A 12,917-nucleotide genomic window follows, 5' to 3' on the forward strand; every position below is an offset into this window, starting at 1 on the left:
CTTTATTTTCCCAACTGTGTTGGGTTTTTTTCTCCACTATTTTATGTGGGTCTTGCAGTATGTAAATATGGAAGTATGTAAATTTTACCTTTTTACTAAGATGTATCAGTCTATGAATTATGCAAGTGAACAGGCATGGTTTTCTGGCCAGTTTGAGAACAAGTTTAAGAATTTTTTTTCTTGTTTACATACAAATTCTGGAGTGGTCAGTTAGATGAGCTATCCATTCGTAAAACAGTTCAGGAATTTCCATTTTCTTAAATACATTGCAAGCTCTACCTTAAAAAAATGAGAATAATAACAAGTTGTCCGGTGGTTGCTACTAGAAGTAACTACTAGTAGCAACTCTAGTTGCTACTAGAGCTAGAAGCTCTTTTGTACAAGAATATTTCTAGCAAAGAGTAACAAGTAAAGTATTAAGTGGAATACTTGATACAGAAGAGGCCAAAAAGAATTTCCAAGATAGCCAGAATATGTTGGTATAGTTGTACTTGTAGATCAGACAGAAGCAATTATGCAACATTTCTGGCCTACTCGGAGATATTTTTTTTTATTTCATGATATTAAAAATGGAATATAGTGTCAGAAAATTGCAAATTTCTCTCCACCTCTGGAGGAATCAAGGGAGTAATTAAATTGGATTTTGGTATGTCAATAATATCTTTCTCTTATTAATGGCATAATAATTTTGTAAATCAAATCCTAGAAGTGTTTCCAGTATCACAAAGGTGAAAATAATTAAGGGTTAATTAAATATATTCTCATGGAACTAAAATTTTTCTGTTGGGTATCATTAAATTCCTTTCTCTAGAACTTTCAATTATTACAGTTTAATGGCATATTATGTACAGTTCAGACCTGAAATTTGTGTAGCCAAAAGCCATCCACAGCAATAATCATACTGGTCATATGTAGTCATTATTCTTTCTCATAGATTTCTCTGAACGTCCCAACAATATCATAGATTTAAATCAATTTTAGGTACCTGGTTGTTTTGTGAGCTAGATTAATCATTATACACAGCACAGCTGGAAGAGAAGTTTAAACTCTGTAATGACGTCAGTTGTTCATTTCCAACAAACCCTCCCAAAAAGGCAATGAGTAAGGGCTACCTTTTTTTAATAGATGACAGCTGAAAGGGTCACAGATGTAAGAAAGAAGATGAAAACCTTTCCCAAGCAGAGTCTTCTATAACCTATAGCATGAAAATAGGTCAAAGTGTGTATGGAGAGTTTGGTAATGTGTGTCTATTTAATGGGTAAGGTATTTAAGCACAGTGGCACAATGGTGCTTCAGAAAGATAAAATTATTCAGTTTTTCTGAAGTCTCTAAAACAAGACTGGGGTTGCTAAGGCAACCTGTTCTTCCTCAGCATGTGCTCTGGCTTGACAGCTGCATAGGTGGGTTAGATTCAAACTAGTGGGTAACTCCACACATATGAGGCATGCCTGTGCTCATTGCAAAACGAGACTTTGTCAGTCTCTTGACACAGTCTTCTGTGTATTCCATTTTGCCAGATCCTGCAGAAGATTAGGGCAAAGAAAACCTTTCTATTAAAACCAAAATAGAGAAAATGCCCTGAATCTGATCTAGGTATATTGAGGTGTTTCAGAGTCCAAATTAAAGGCACAGGGAAGGATGCATTATACAGACATTTTTGCAGCTTTCATGATTTTGTTCCCATGCTGCAGAATGGACATTGCACCTGTTTTGGCCACTTTAGGCCTGCCACTCCACTTGAGCAGCAGTTAATCTAAAAGAAATATCCATATTTTTTTAACATAAAAATATCCATATTTTTCTTAACATATATATCTATAAGCATGCTTATTCTCTCAATGTCAATGTTTAGGATCATTCAATATTTTATTTTAACTGAGGCTTATGAATCTTGCGTACTGATGTTGTGCTTGGAATTCTTCATAGCCATTTTCTGATTAGGTATTCTGGGATATTATGAAAGAAGGTAACAGAGTCAGTAATAACAGTATGAAGAAAATACTGACGAAAGCAATGCTCCTAGGACTGAGGGAATCTTACAAGATTTTTTTGTGTCTGGTTGCTTGATGAAGGCAGCTGCAAAATGAAGTCCCAGGCTGGGGAAAAGGACTGTATTAAAAGCAGTCAATGGAAAGCTTGAACTGTAGAAAAGAGGGTGAAGAACAGCTAAAGCTTGTGAAGATGTTTGGTACCCACAAACCCACTTAAAAGTTTGTGATAAGGATGCATGTCAATTTTTTGGTAATTCTTGAGGAATGATCATGCTGCTAAGCTTTATGTTATCACTCTCCTTAATGAAGCCACACTTTGAATTGAAAAGAGACATATTCAGAAGCACATCATTTCACAGTAAACATCCACACACTAAAAGACACTTAAAATGTATGATATGCAATATTCAATGTCAAAGTGCATTAATATTTACAGATACCATTTGCAAATCATCTCAGACTTGGAGTCTGCTTTGCCATATAAGGGAGTCATCACTACAGAATGTTTTGATGTTTTAAAATTCTCTTCCTTTTAAATAATGTGAATCTTGAAAAAAACTTCTAATCAGGTCAATGGTCTGATATTTAGACAGGACAGATGCTTTCTAGCAGCAAACTGAAAGTCAGTTACAATTTGATTCTCAAATCACCAGCTGAATGACTTGGTTCTAATATGTTGAAATCCAAAGTCGTATAGAGGGTCATGGCATTTTCCCTTTCCTTCAAGTATTAAACCCAGTCTTGAAACTAAACACAGAAATTTTGAAATTACTTTTGATTTTTTCTACTCTCCTTTTTTTTTTTCCCTCTTCATTTTATCTTCTAGTTCACTGAAACATGTTAGCTTGGCCTTAGATTGATTGTGGTCATGAATTTTCCTCTGTTCCAGTAGCAAGTGTGGCTCCTTGGCTATGTTTTGATTTAGTGCTGAGCTCCAGACTTTCCTGTTTTATTCAGTCTTGTCTTTTTTCCCTGCTAAAATCCTTGGGGACACATTTTAATAGGTTTCCTTTTGTAAACCCTGGGGGCAAGTCTTCATAGAAGGAAATATTCAAAATGATAGTATCACTGTAATTGAAAGCACTACCAAGAATAAATGAAAAATGTTTCCAAATTGCTGGACCAATAGTGGCACGTCAGATCAAGTTCAGATACTTTCAGAACTGAGTAGACTGAATTTCTGTACAACTGAGGCCAGAACTGTTTTAAAAATCATAATTTGAGGGACATGTTACAGAGCAAACATAATTCTATTTCTCCCTGAAATTCTACCCCAAAGCTTTTCTCTTTCTTGCCTCTACTTGCTACCAACCTGAAATACTAGTGATATTTAATTTGAACTACTTAAAGCAGCTTTGCTGGGATGACAGGCAACTTCAAAGAAAGCTGAAAGCTTGTGTGACTCCAACAAATGCACAGGGCCAAGAGATGATATTTTCTCTGAAGATTAACCTTTTCCTGTGTGTGATACTGTATGCCAGACAACAGGGAAAAGCTGATGCGTAAACCTATAACAAAAATGCAGTGTATTGTAGTTTCACATGTGGAAAGACAGAGATAGTGCAGAAGGCAATCTTGCCCCTGCTGTATTGCAGCTGTGTTAATTACCAAGTGGGAACAGCCTTGCCCTTACAGCCATGGGTGTGATAAAAGAGTGAGTTAGCTGGAAGGGAGTCAGTTGGAGTTTGCTGGCTGTGCTGTGAGGAGGAAGGGACAGGAGGTTGTGTGAGGGACAGAAAGGGTGAGACGTTGTATGAGGGACAAACAGGGTTAGGTGGCTGAGCTAGGGACAGGAAGACGTGAGCTGGAACAGCAGAAGGAAGAGAGAAGGAGCCAGAGCTGTGTGGAGCTGCCCATGGGAGGTACATAGAAAAGGTATGAGACTTTTAGATAACCAAGTGCTGATTCTTGAGGCCTTCTTCGATGTCAGTCATACCTCCTCCTACATTCAGATATGTAGAAAAGATATTTCTTTTGAGTGTTTCTGCACTGCTTAATTTTGTTGGTTGTTTTTTTTTTTTTTAACTAGTTGATCAGAAGATAAATAAGCTGTCTAAGGAATTGCTTCAGCTTGTTTCTCAGCCCAATTTTCTAGAAAGAATGAAGTCAGGATTAAGGTTGAATTTAAGTACTTTGGAAAATGTCTGTTTTTGAAGTCAAAACTAAAGGGCTTTTACATTTAGAGCAGGAACAGCATCTTCAGTAGAAATATAAAATTCCCCTAACACCCTTCTAATGTAACCCTACATAGAAACTCTCTGAGAGTAGGAATTCTGTTCCTTTTATTTTTCAGTTTCTATAAACTGTCCCACGTACCTTCCAAAATGGGGATGATGGTGGATATGGGATGGCAAAGATGTTTTTAAATCACATTGTGCAACTCAGCCTCACCAGCACAACTGGTGGCTTTGGGGGGACCAGTTTGGAGCAAATTTCAGACTTATAAACTTCTTAGGACAGCTCTGCATCCTAAGCCAAGATCTTAGGGAGCTACATCTTCACCTTGATATGCCAGAAGTAATTAGTAAGGAGAGGGGGTGGTGGGAACAGAGGTTAATATTGCTCAGTTTGTGCCATACTAAGTTATTGATGTGTAAATATCAGTGGAGTTTTGTGTTAAACAAGTAAAATTGGACAGCTTAAGAAAGAAGGAGTAAGAATGTGGAAGCCTTTAGGGAATCATAGCCTGGCATATAGGTGTTGGCACTTGTACCACCTCAAGTGATAAATTCTGGGTAGTTTAAAATGAATTTCTAAGTAATCTTAAGTATTAAGGGTGTAAAACCTTCCAGTTTTTAAGAATAATAGAAAGTGTGCGGAAGGAACTCCATAGGATAACTTCACACAAGCCATTGTTCACATTTAGGTTTATTTAAACTGAAATATGGACTACTGAGAAGCACCTGCACATTGGCAAATGCTATTCTCTCATGTGAATATTCTGAAATTAAATCTAGTGTATATATTTATGGGAGTAAAAATGTGAACATGTACAGAATTATAAAAGTGTTCTCATATGAAGACAAAAACTTCTTGATTAATATACTCTCACAGATAATTAAAATTATTCCTTCGAATCACTGTTAAGCGATTCTGAATAAATACTATTCTCATGACTCCATTACAGTATCATTTGGGGGAGTGGTTTTGAATAAGAAAAGGAGAGGGAGAATTTAACCATGGTCCAGTAACAACATTTTGGATTTTTTTTTTCTGACTTCTGTGTTAAGATGTCTTCTTAAAGTAAAATTCTTAACTGAGTTTCTGGTGTTGTTGACAGTATGAACAATTTGGCTCTTTTTTCTGCTTCAAAATGAAAAAGCTATAAATCCAAAGGTGAGGTTTAATGTGAGTTGCATGTTACATGTGTTCAGTTGTGTGAAAATTTAGGCATTTCATTAGATGGACTTTTTTTAACTAAGAACCTTCATCTCTGTGGGCAAGTAATTTTGATAAAATGAGTAACACACAGCCCAGAGGCCCCTGAAGACCTTTAGGATTTTACCTTCATTTGCTTTTTAATCTTAACATTCTTTATTATTCCGTGGGAGCATGTGGTTAACTTCCTCAAACTGGCAGGTGGCAGGGATCCCGTAAATGTATCTTGGTTGTGTGTTTCCAAGGCACAAAGGAGAGCCATGGAAATCCACTCCAGTGTAGTTGCAGAAGTCACTGCATATTGCGTGTGCTTTTAGTATCCTAAAATCCTAAATCTCACTGTAGTAATAAAATTCTTTAAGAGTTATATATATATATATGTTTTATCTTTTGAACAAAGTACCGTAAAATAATAATTAAGCTCCATATACCACTCTGCCACAGAGAGCAACAAAAATGTCTAATGATCATGAAGAATAAACTGTCCCATCCAGGTGCTTTTTTTTTTTTTTTTGGCCAAGGCTTAGCTATTTAATACATGTAAATTATTTAACCTACACTTGTCCTTAAAATATGATTGTGTCATCATTTATGTTCACTTTAAATCAACTTTTAAAAGGAAAAGATTTGCAAAGATATTTATTTCTAATGCCATCTGTGCTCCAAAACTTCTATTTATTAGTATATTTATTCTGTTTAGATATATTGTGATTTATCTCTTCCCTCAGCTTAGTAAACATTTAGGTTGTAATTCTGTAGTTATTTATGACTGGACTTGAGGCTGTTTTCAAGCACTTTAAAACCGTTATTATTTTTTTCCTCTTGGAGTGGCATAAAAAGGCCTTAAGTCAAAATCCACTACATCTCAAGAAAGCCAGAGTAATTACCTTAAGAAGATAGAATGCAGTAGTACTGTCAGAACAGGAAATGTCCCCTCTGCCCCTGACCTCGAGGACAGCAAAACAATTTGAGGACAGTGTGGACTCAAAAAGGAGATTTAAAGTTTCCTTCTGGCTCTGACTTTGTTAACCTGGGTCATTACTGTGGTTCTCAAGTACACTCCTGCTCATCACCCACCATGGCTCTTCTGCCTGCGCAGGCAGGATGAGTTTGGGACTCGTTCCTGTAGGATATAAGTGGGACACAAATAAACTAATCATCCGATCTATTGTGGTGTTAAATACAGAAGGCCATTTCTGCTATCCACCAAATTGAGGAGTGTAACTTTTAAAGGAAAATGTGTCAGACATGTAGAGGATATGTAAGCATCAACATAACAATGAACACTTTTGTCAACTCCAAACTAGCAGCAATAATTCATACCTCTTTGAGAAAAGCATCAAGTATATAATGATATTTGAGGTCTGAGTTCATCAGTGATGCATTTGAAAATGGTGATAATAACAAAATACTTATTCATCTTCAATGCCTTTTTTTATGTGCACTTTTTCCAAGAGGTTTTCCTAGGTTTTAGAGCATCCCAAATGGATATGTTTCTGTAGCATGATGTCTGTTCATATTAATGTTTGAGAGAGATCAATGAATTAATGAGAACATATGTATCAATTCTGCAGGCAGCAAAATAAGCAAGCAATGATATTGTGGCTATCATGATTAAGCATCACCTCTGAAAACTCTTTCCTTTCAGTGCTGATATTTGCCTTGTGTTTATGCAGGGGTTAGTCAATTGTAAAGATCAGATTGGAAGCAATTTCTTTGCTGATTTTAAAAGTAGGAGATAATTTTTTTCTACCTGAGTGTCAGTTTGCCATGAGTAAATTAAGATGTTCCAGAACAAAGCCTGGCAATCATTGCCAATTGTAACTCAAATGGTGTGTTCTGATATCAATATTCCTGGCATGGATTTTTTTTTTCCCTTCACATTTTACAACATGAAGTTGATGTTCTATTTTGTGTGTTTAAACTGGGGGAAATGAATTTGGTGATCAGTTGGATGCAGTAAAAAGTCCTTCTGATCTTATGTTTTCTTCATTTTTATCTTTTGTCAAATATTTTCAAATCTCCTTTTCCTTTTGGCATCTTTCAGTAACTTTATTTAGGGGCTAAATTCTGCCGTGGTGGAATTTTTTTGATCAAACTGTGTTAAATTAATTGGAAGCAAGATGGATTTCTAAGAGGCAGCTATCTTTGTAGACAGCCGCAAGTTCTATCTCTGCCTAATGAAACCCAGGCCCTCATGGCTCTGAAATGCTTAGTTTCCTGTGCTGAATGTGCAGAGCCTGTGCCTGGCTGGGGATCTGCTGTATAGTTATAAACCATGCTGTGGCATAGGGCCATTATTAACTTTACTGTATGCTCCTGTGGTTCCTGGCAGCACAGCTTTGTCTGCTGAGAAGCCATTGAAATCAGCTCCTCAGGCAAAACATCCATTAAACTTTTTTCTTAAAAGGAAAAAAATCTTCTGCTAATTTGCTGCAATTTATGTGTGCTTTGTGATTCTGTGGCCAAGCCTGTCAGTGAAACTGTGCTAATCATTAGGAAGCTGGTGCCTGTATGCATTCAGACATCCTACAACAACCACTCCTTCACTAAAACAATATTCTAAAAGACTTTGGGTTTATTTTTCTGGCATGGTTAGAGCCTTATGGCATATGATTTTGCAGATTTTTTTTGCACCTTAAAAATCCTTGAGTGTTTTTTTTTTGCTGAAATAACTGTGCTTGCTGTACTGTACTTCTTCTTTTATATAGTGTAGTTTAATGATAGAAAATGGGTGTCTCACAGATAAAATTACGTACTGCATGCTATTGTGTCCTGTCTCTAAGGTTTAAGCCCTGTAATCTTTTAAAAATTGATGATTAGTTGCTTATCTTCCATAATGTTACTGTTGACTAAAAAGTTGGAAAACACTTAAATTATAAGGAAAAAAAAAAACAAAACAAAAAAAAAAAAAAAAAAAACAAAAAAAAAAAAACAAAAAAAAAAAAACCGAATAGGAGACAGTGGGTAGCACTTTGTGGGAAAACCATTAGAAATAGAGAGTGGGTAGGGGAAGCATTTATTATAAGAGGTTTCAAGACACCAGAAATCTAAGATGAAAAAAGAACTATTTAACTGTGTTAACATACTGGATCAAGGTTGGGTTTTTTGGGGGGGTTTTGTTGGGTTTTTTGGGGTTTTGTTTTGTTTTTGGGGGGACATACAGAGGTGTGTGGACCCTCTGTGTGAACCTGATCATCTTATGCAAAAAGCTGCAGCTCCATTCAGATTTTGAGTAAGCAGTTTCCATTTTGTTGGACTCCTTCATACTTGAAATTGTGGTTGTGTTGCTCACCTGACAAGCTTAATACTACAAAATTAATCCAAAACTACTCTAATTGCCATTCTGGAGAAAGTGAACAACTCAAGAAAGCAGTGTTTTGTGTTGATACTTTAGGATTAGTTTGAAAATAGGTAAATTTCCACCTCAGTCAGCCATGCAAGTGCAGGGATGGGTTTATATCTGTCGTCACATGCAGCAGTTTGTTCAGACAGACAGAATTTTCAGGTAACTTAATTGCTCAAATTCATATCAGTGTCTAGGATTTCATCTGGTGTTTGAGACTGCAACAAGGTGTGCTATCATGTGAATGTAATAATTGGTGTAATTCATACACTGCTCTTTCCCTAATTGTTTTTAAATCCCAGAAAGAGGTTGAGGCAAGGAAATTTTACCTAATAAATTAGCAATTCTCTTGACTTCCTAAGCCATTTCAGATTCTTTCATGACATGGTCTATTTTAGGTTATTCTGCTGTGATTATTTTTTTTTCTCATTTTGATCTTAATGTCATGATTAGATCAAAGGTTTTACCATGCTGGGATAAACTCATGATCCAACTCATTCACTTTTCACTATTTGTGAGACCAGATGTTTCTGGTGAGTGCTAGAAATGTGCTGAATGACTGAGCTTACCTTTAGGAAATATTGATGTTTAAACTCTCTTTTTACCTTTATTTCTGGGCAAGCTTTTGTTTCTTAAGCAGTGAGATATCTAAAGAGAGAAATAAAAGTGAAGGGCATGCTGTATCATTTTTTCTAATCTCACATTTTGGTGAGGGGCAGGGTGGAGGTGCACTGCTATATTTTGCAGTATTATCAGAATAATGCCAGACCTTCCTGTTGTTTAACCCCTGTTTAAAACTTCCATTAATCCTGGATTTCAGTTTCTAGTATACAAAGTTTGATGCATTAGTGAACAAAGTGTTGGATATTTTAATTAAATGCCATTTCTCTTAAGCATTTTAGAATTTAGCAGTGTTGACTCTGTGCTGAAATTTCATCTTGCTTAGAATTCAGTAGCTATGATTATCAGGTTACAATTGCAGCCTTAGTGCTCTCTGGTAAGGATGGGAAAATTGCTTAGACTGAAATGATTTGCAAATTTCTGCACATCAAGGGGTAGCCTGCCAAGATTTTGCTTTTCACAAATGTGAATCTCTCACTGTGGGAACACACATAGGCAATTGCTCTCCAAGAGATGCTTTATTCTCAAATTTGCTTTCCCTAGCTTGAGGCAGTTGAATGTTAACTCCAGGTGCCTGTTGTGGGCAACTCCATCTGACCATCTACAGCGTCGTTTTAGGTAATTTTGCATCCTTATGAAACTTGTTAAAAAGCCATTCCAAAGACACATTCTATGCTTTCCAGGTAGGACAGCTTGCTGAGCTGGCTAGGAAGAGCATGTTTGTATGTATCTCTTAAAGATGGATTGGAAACAACTGAAAGACTGAAACAGCAGGACGCTGGGAGAGGAACAGAGATGACTCTATATATGGCGGTGTCTCCACCTAGAGACAAGGGACTTTCAGGGAGACCAAAGGAGGCTGCTGATCTCGGGCAACCTTCTGTAAACTGAGGGGAGAATATAAATTTAGAAGTGCAGATATGTGCTCTGACATAAGGTGTCTGAAATCAGCCTTTAGCCTTTGTAATTTATGTCTCATGACCTGTGGTGCAGTTTCCCATGGCTGCATTCACAAAAGAAAGAATAACTGATTTTTCTTCCTTTTATCTTTCCCTTCTTCCATTTAGTCTAAAAAAAGGAACAATGAGATAAACAGCTGAGCAAACCCCCCAGACTCTGTTGTCTTTATTACCATTATCTTTTGGGCTGAAGTGTAGAAGTTGGAGGTGATAATTTTGAGAGTGACCTAGGGGAAAAAGAAAAAAAAAAAAAAAAAAAACAACATTGCAATCATGGTCTTCCAGGGTTCACAGGAAACATCAACAATGACATTCGCCCCAAAAGGTCATTGCCACAAAAAGGAGCCAAATTCCATATTTTAAAAGGTTCCACAGAGGGCAAATTCTATAAAAATCAATAAATTTGTTTCCATGTCAAATCATCATTCTGATCATACAAATACTAAAATAATGTGGCTTGTTTTTCTGTTGTCTAATAGCACTAAGGCAGCACTTGTTGCTATGGTGTCTTCTAACTTCATTGCCACTATGTGCCATTTCTTCTTGGGTTTGGAACTAGAGAATATGTGAATTTACCCGAGTGTGACCTCTTAGTGCAAATTAGCACTAAGTAGTTTTTTTCCAGACCATTCTGCAGAAAACATAAAGTAGACAATGGCTCCTAAGAAGCAGATGTCTTCATCTGCTTTTCATATAAAAGCATATTTATATAAATTGTCCATTTATAAATAAAGTATTTTAGGGACTGGTGTAGCAAACTAGAGAATGCAAAGCTGAGGCAGCCAGACATGCATGAATCCTTTTTTATGTCACGGACACATGGCTGATGACCTACAACTATGTCCATATTGCCTTAGGGAAAAACAGGCAGATAGAGAGAAAGGCTCTAGTGGTCAGCAGGAAAGACTGTGATAGGTGTCCCTTGTGGATCATCCCTTCCTGGGCATCCTGCTCCACAAAGCAGGGAATCACATAATATTGACAACCATGACCATCTTGTCTCTCAATGAGGTGATACCTGTCATCAATACCTGTCACCAACCTGCTGGTTTTTGGAGAATGCTGCTATTTTGACTCTGATTGAAATTGGCTTAAATAGTGTCAGTGTTGTACACCAATTGACTGTTCAACCCTGTGCACACCTTTTTTGTGTGACATTTATCAAGTATTAGGAGGAATATTATTTACTTACCTTGCTGTCATAGATGTAATAGTCTGGAATCTCACAGGAGGGTGTGGTGGTGTCTTTCTTAAAAGCATTTGTGTGAAGTTCTGAAGTGTGACTCCCCAGATTCAGAGTATTCATAAGCAATAATTTTTATGAAAATGAAAAAAGTTGAAGTTGAAATCCTTAATCTACTTCCTGTTTCCTTTAGTAGATACATATGAGATAAGACAAATGGGAAAACAAAGCTGGGTAGGCAATGTGAGAAGACTATCACAAACACTCAAATTACTCAAAATCACTTGTCACTCAAAGTAAGAATTTGCCATTTAGAGAAAGCATCAATCTGAGCAAGAAATTACTGTAATTAAAGATAAACATGTCTTTGAGGTATTTCTCAGTGCAAAATTAATGAAGTTTGTTCTGAAACAACTTTGCCACAGAAACAATATCGAAAAACAGTAGCAAAAACAAAGACAAACCTGCAAGCATTATTATATTTGGAAACTCTAGAGCATTCTCTTTCACTGTATAGTACAGTTTTTTCATGTTTCCTTTCAGGTTGTTAATTAGCTGCTGACTGGGCTGAGAAATTATCACCTAAATTCTTTTTTTTTTTTTTTTTTTCAAATGGGAGTTTAAAGAAAGAGTTAATTTGGGCTGTCAAGCCCAAAACCAGAAGAATTGGAGAAAATTTAGAGCTCAGATCACAGCTGATGCACAAACATTCTAATCTGAAATGTGCAATATTTAGCAGCAAGAACTCAATAATTCCATGGTGAGTATCTTCCATGGTACTGTATTTGTGTGCAAGAAAAATCTGCATAGGAAAAAGTAATGGACACTCCAAGTCTGATGAGTCAGTTTGGCTCCCTAACTCTTCCATTGAAGTTGTGCTTAGCTCACTCAAATGAGCTTGTTTGTTACTGTAACCAAAGCAGAAAGGTGCAAGTCCTAACCCTAGTGGCATAAATGTTTTCTTTTGACTGGTTAGATTTCAGATAACCTCAGCTGCTCTTTGGGTTACAGTCATCTGCCGAATTGGGACTGCTTCTTGGATGAGCTGTCTAGTGCATTTTGGTTTTTGTCAAGTTTAATTAATTCATTCATTAATTGCTGAGAGAATCAGCCAACCTGTACTTTAAACATTCTTACATCATTGCCTTCCTTTCTTTATTATCTTAATGAAACAACTTGCATCTTGAATAACTCTGCTAAATTGGCCTCTGTAACTGCCTATGAAAATAGAATTTTTTATTAAAAGTGGGGTCACAATTTCACTTCGTTCAGAAATATTTTTCTAAACCTTATTCCTTCTAAAATTCAATTTTGATTGTACTTGAGGCTCTATTAATGTTTATTTCTCCAGTAAATCTCAAGGTTTGTTTTTTTTTTTTTTAACTTAATTGTGTAGTGGACTGTAAGCAGTTAAAGTTGAATTTTTGGATTTTTGTCAA

General features: G+C 36.4%; 1 protein-coding gene across 14 annotated transcripts in view; it reads left to right on the forward strand.

The window, feature by feature from the left end:
- NRXN1 (neurexin 1) overlaps positions 1–12,917 on the forward strand; it is a 684,323-nt gene that overhangs the window by 352,800 nt on the left and 318,606 nt on the right. Inside the window, exon 1 of one of the 14 annotated variants that reach the window (XM_066178082.1) lies at positions 3,787–3,866. The exons of the other annotated variants lie outside the window; for them this stretch is intronic. The gene's annotated coding sequence lies outside the window, so the exon portion shown is untranslated. Of the gene's footprint in view, positions 1–3,786; positions 3,867–12,917 lie in introns of those variants that run through there. 14 annotated transcript variants of the gene reach the window in all.

Source organism: Chamaea fasciata, unplaced genomic scaffold (assembly GCF_029207755.1).
Source record: "Chamaea fasciata isolate MVZ Bird 193981 ecotype frontalis unplaced genomic scaffold, bChaFas1.0.hap1 SCAF_3, whole genome shotgun sequence".
NCBI classification, from domain to species: domain Eukaryota; kingdom Metazoa; phylum Chordata; class Aves; order Passeriformes; family Sylviidae; genus Chamaea; species Chamaea fasciata.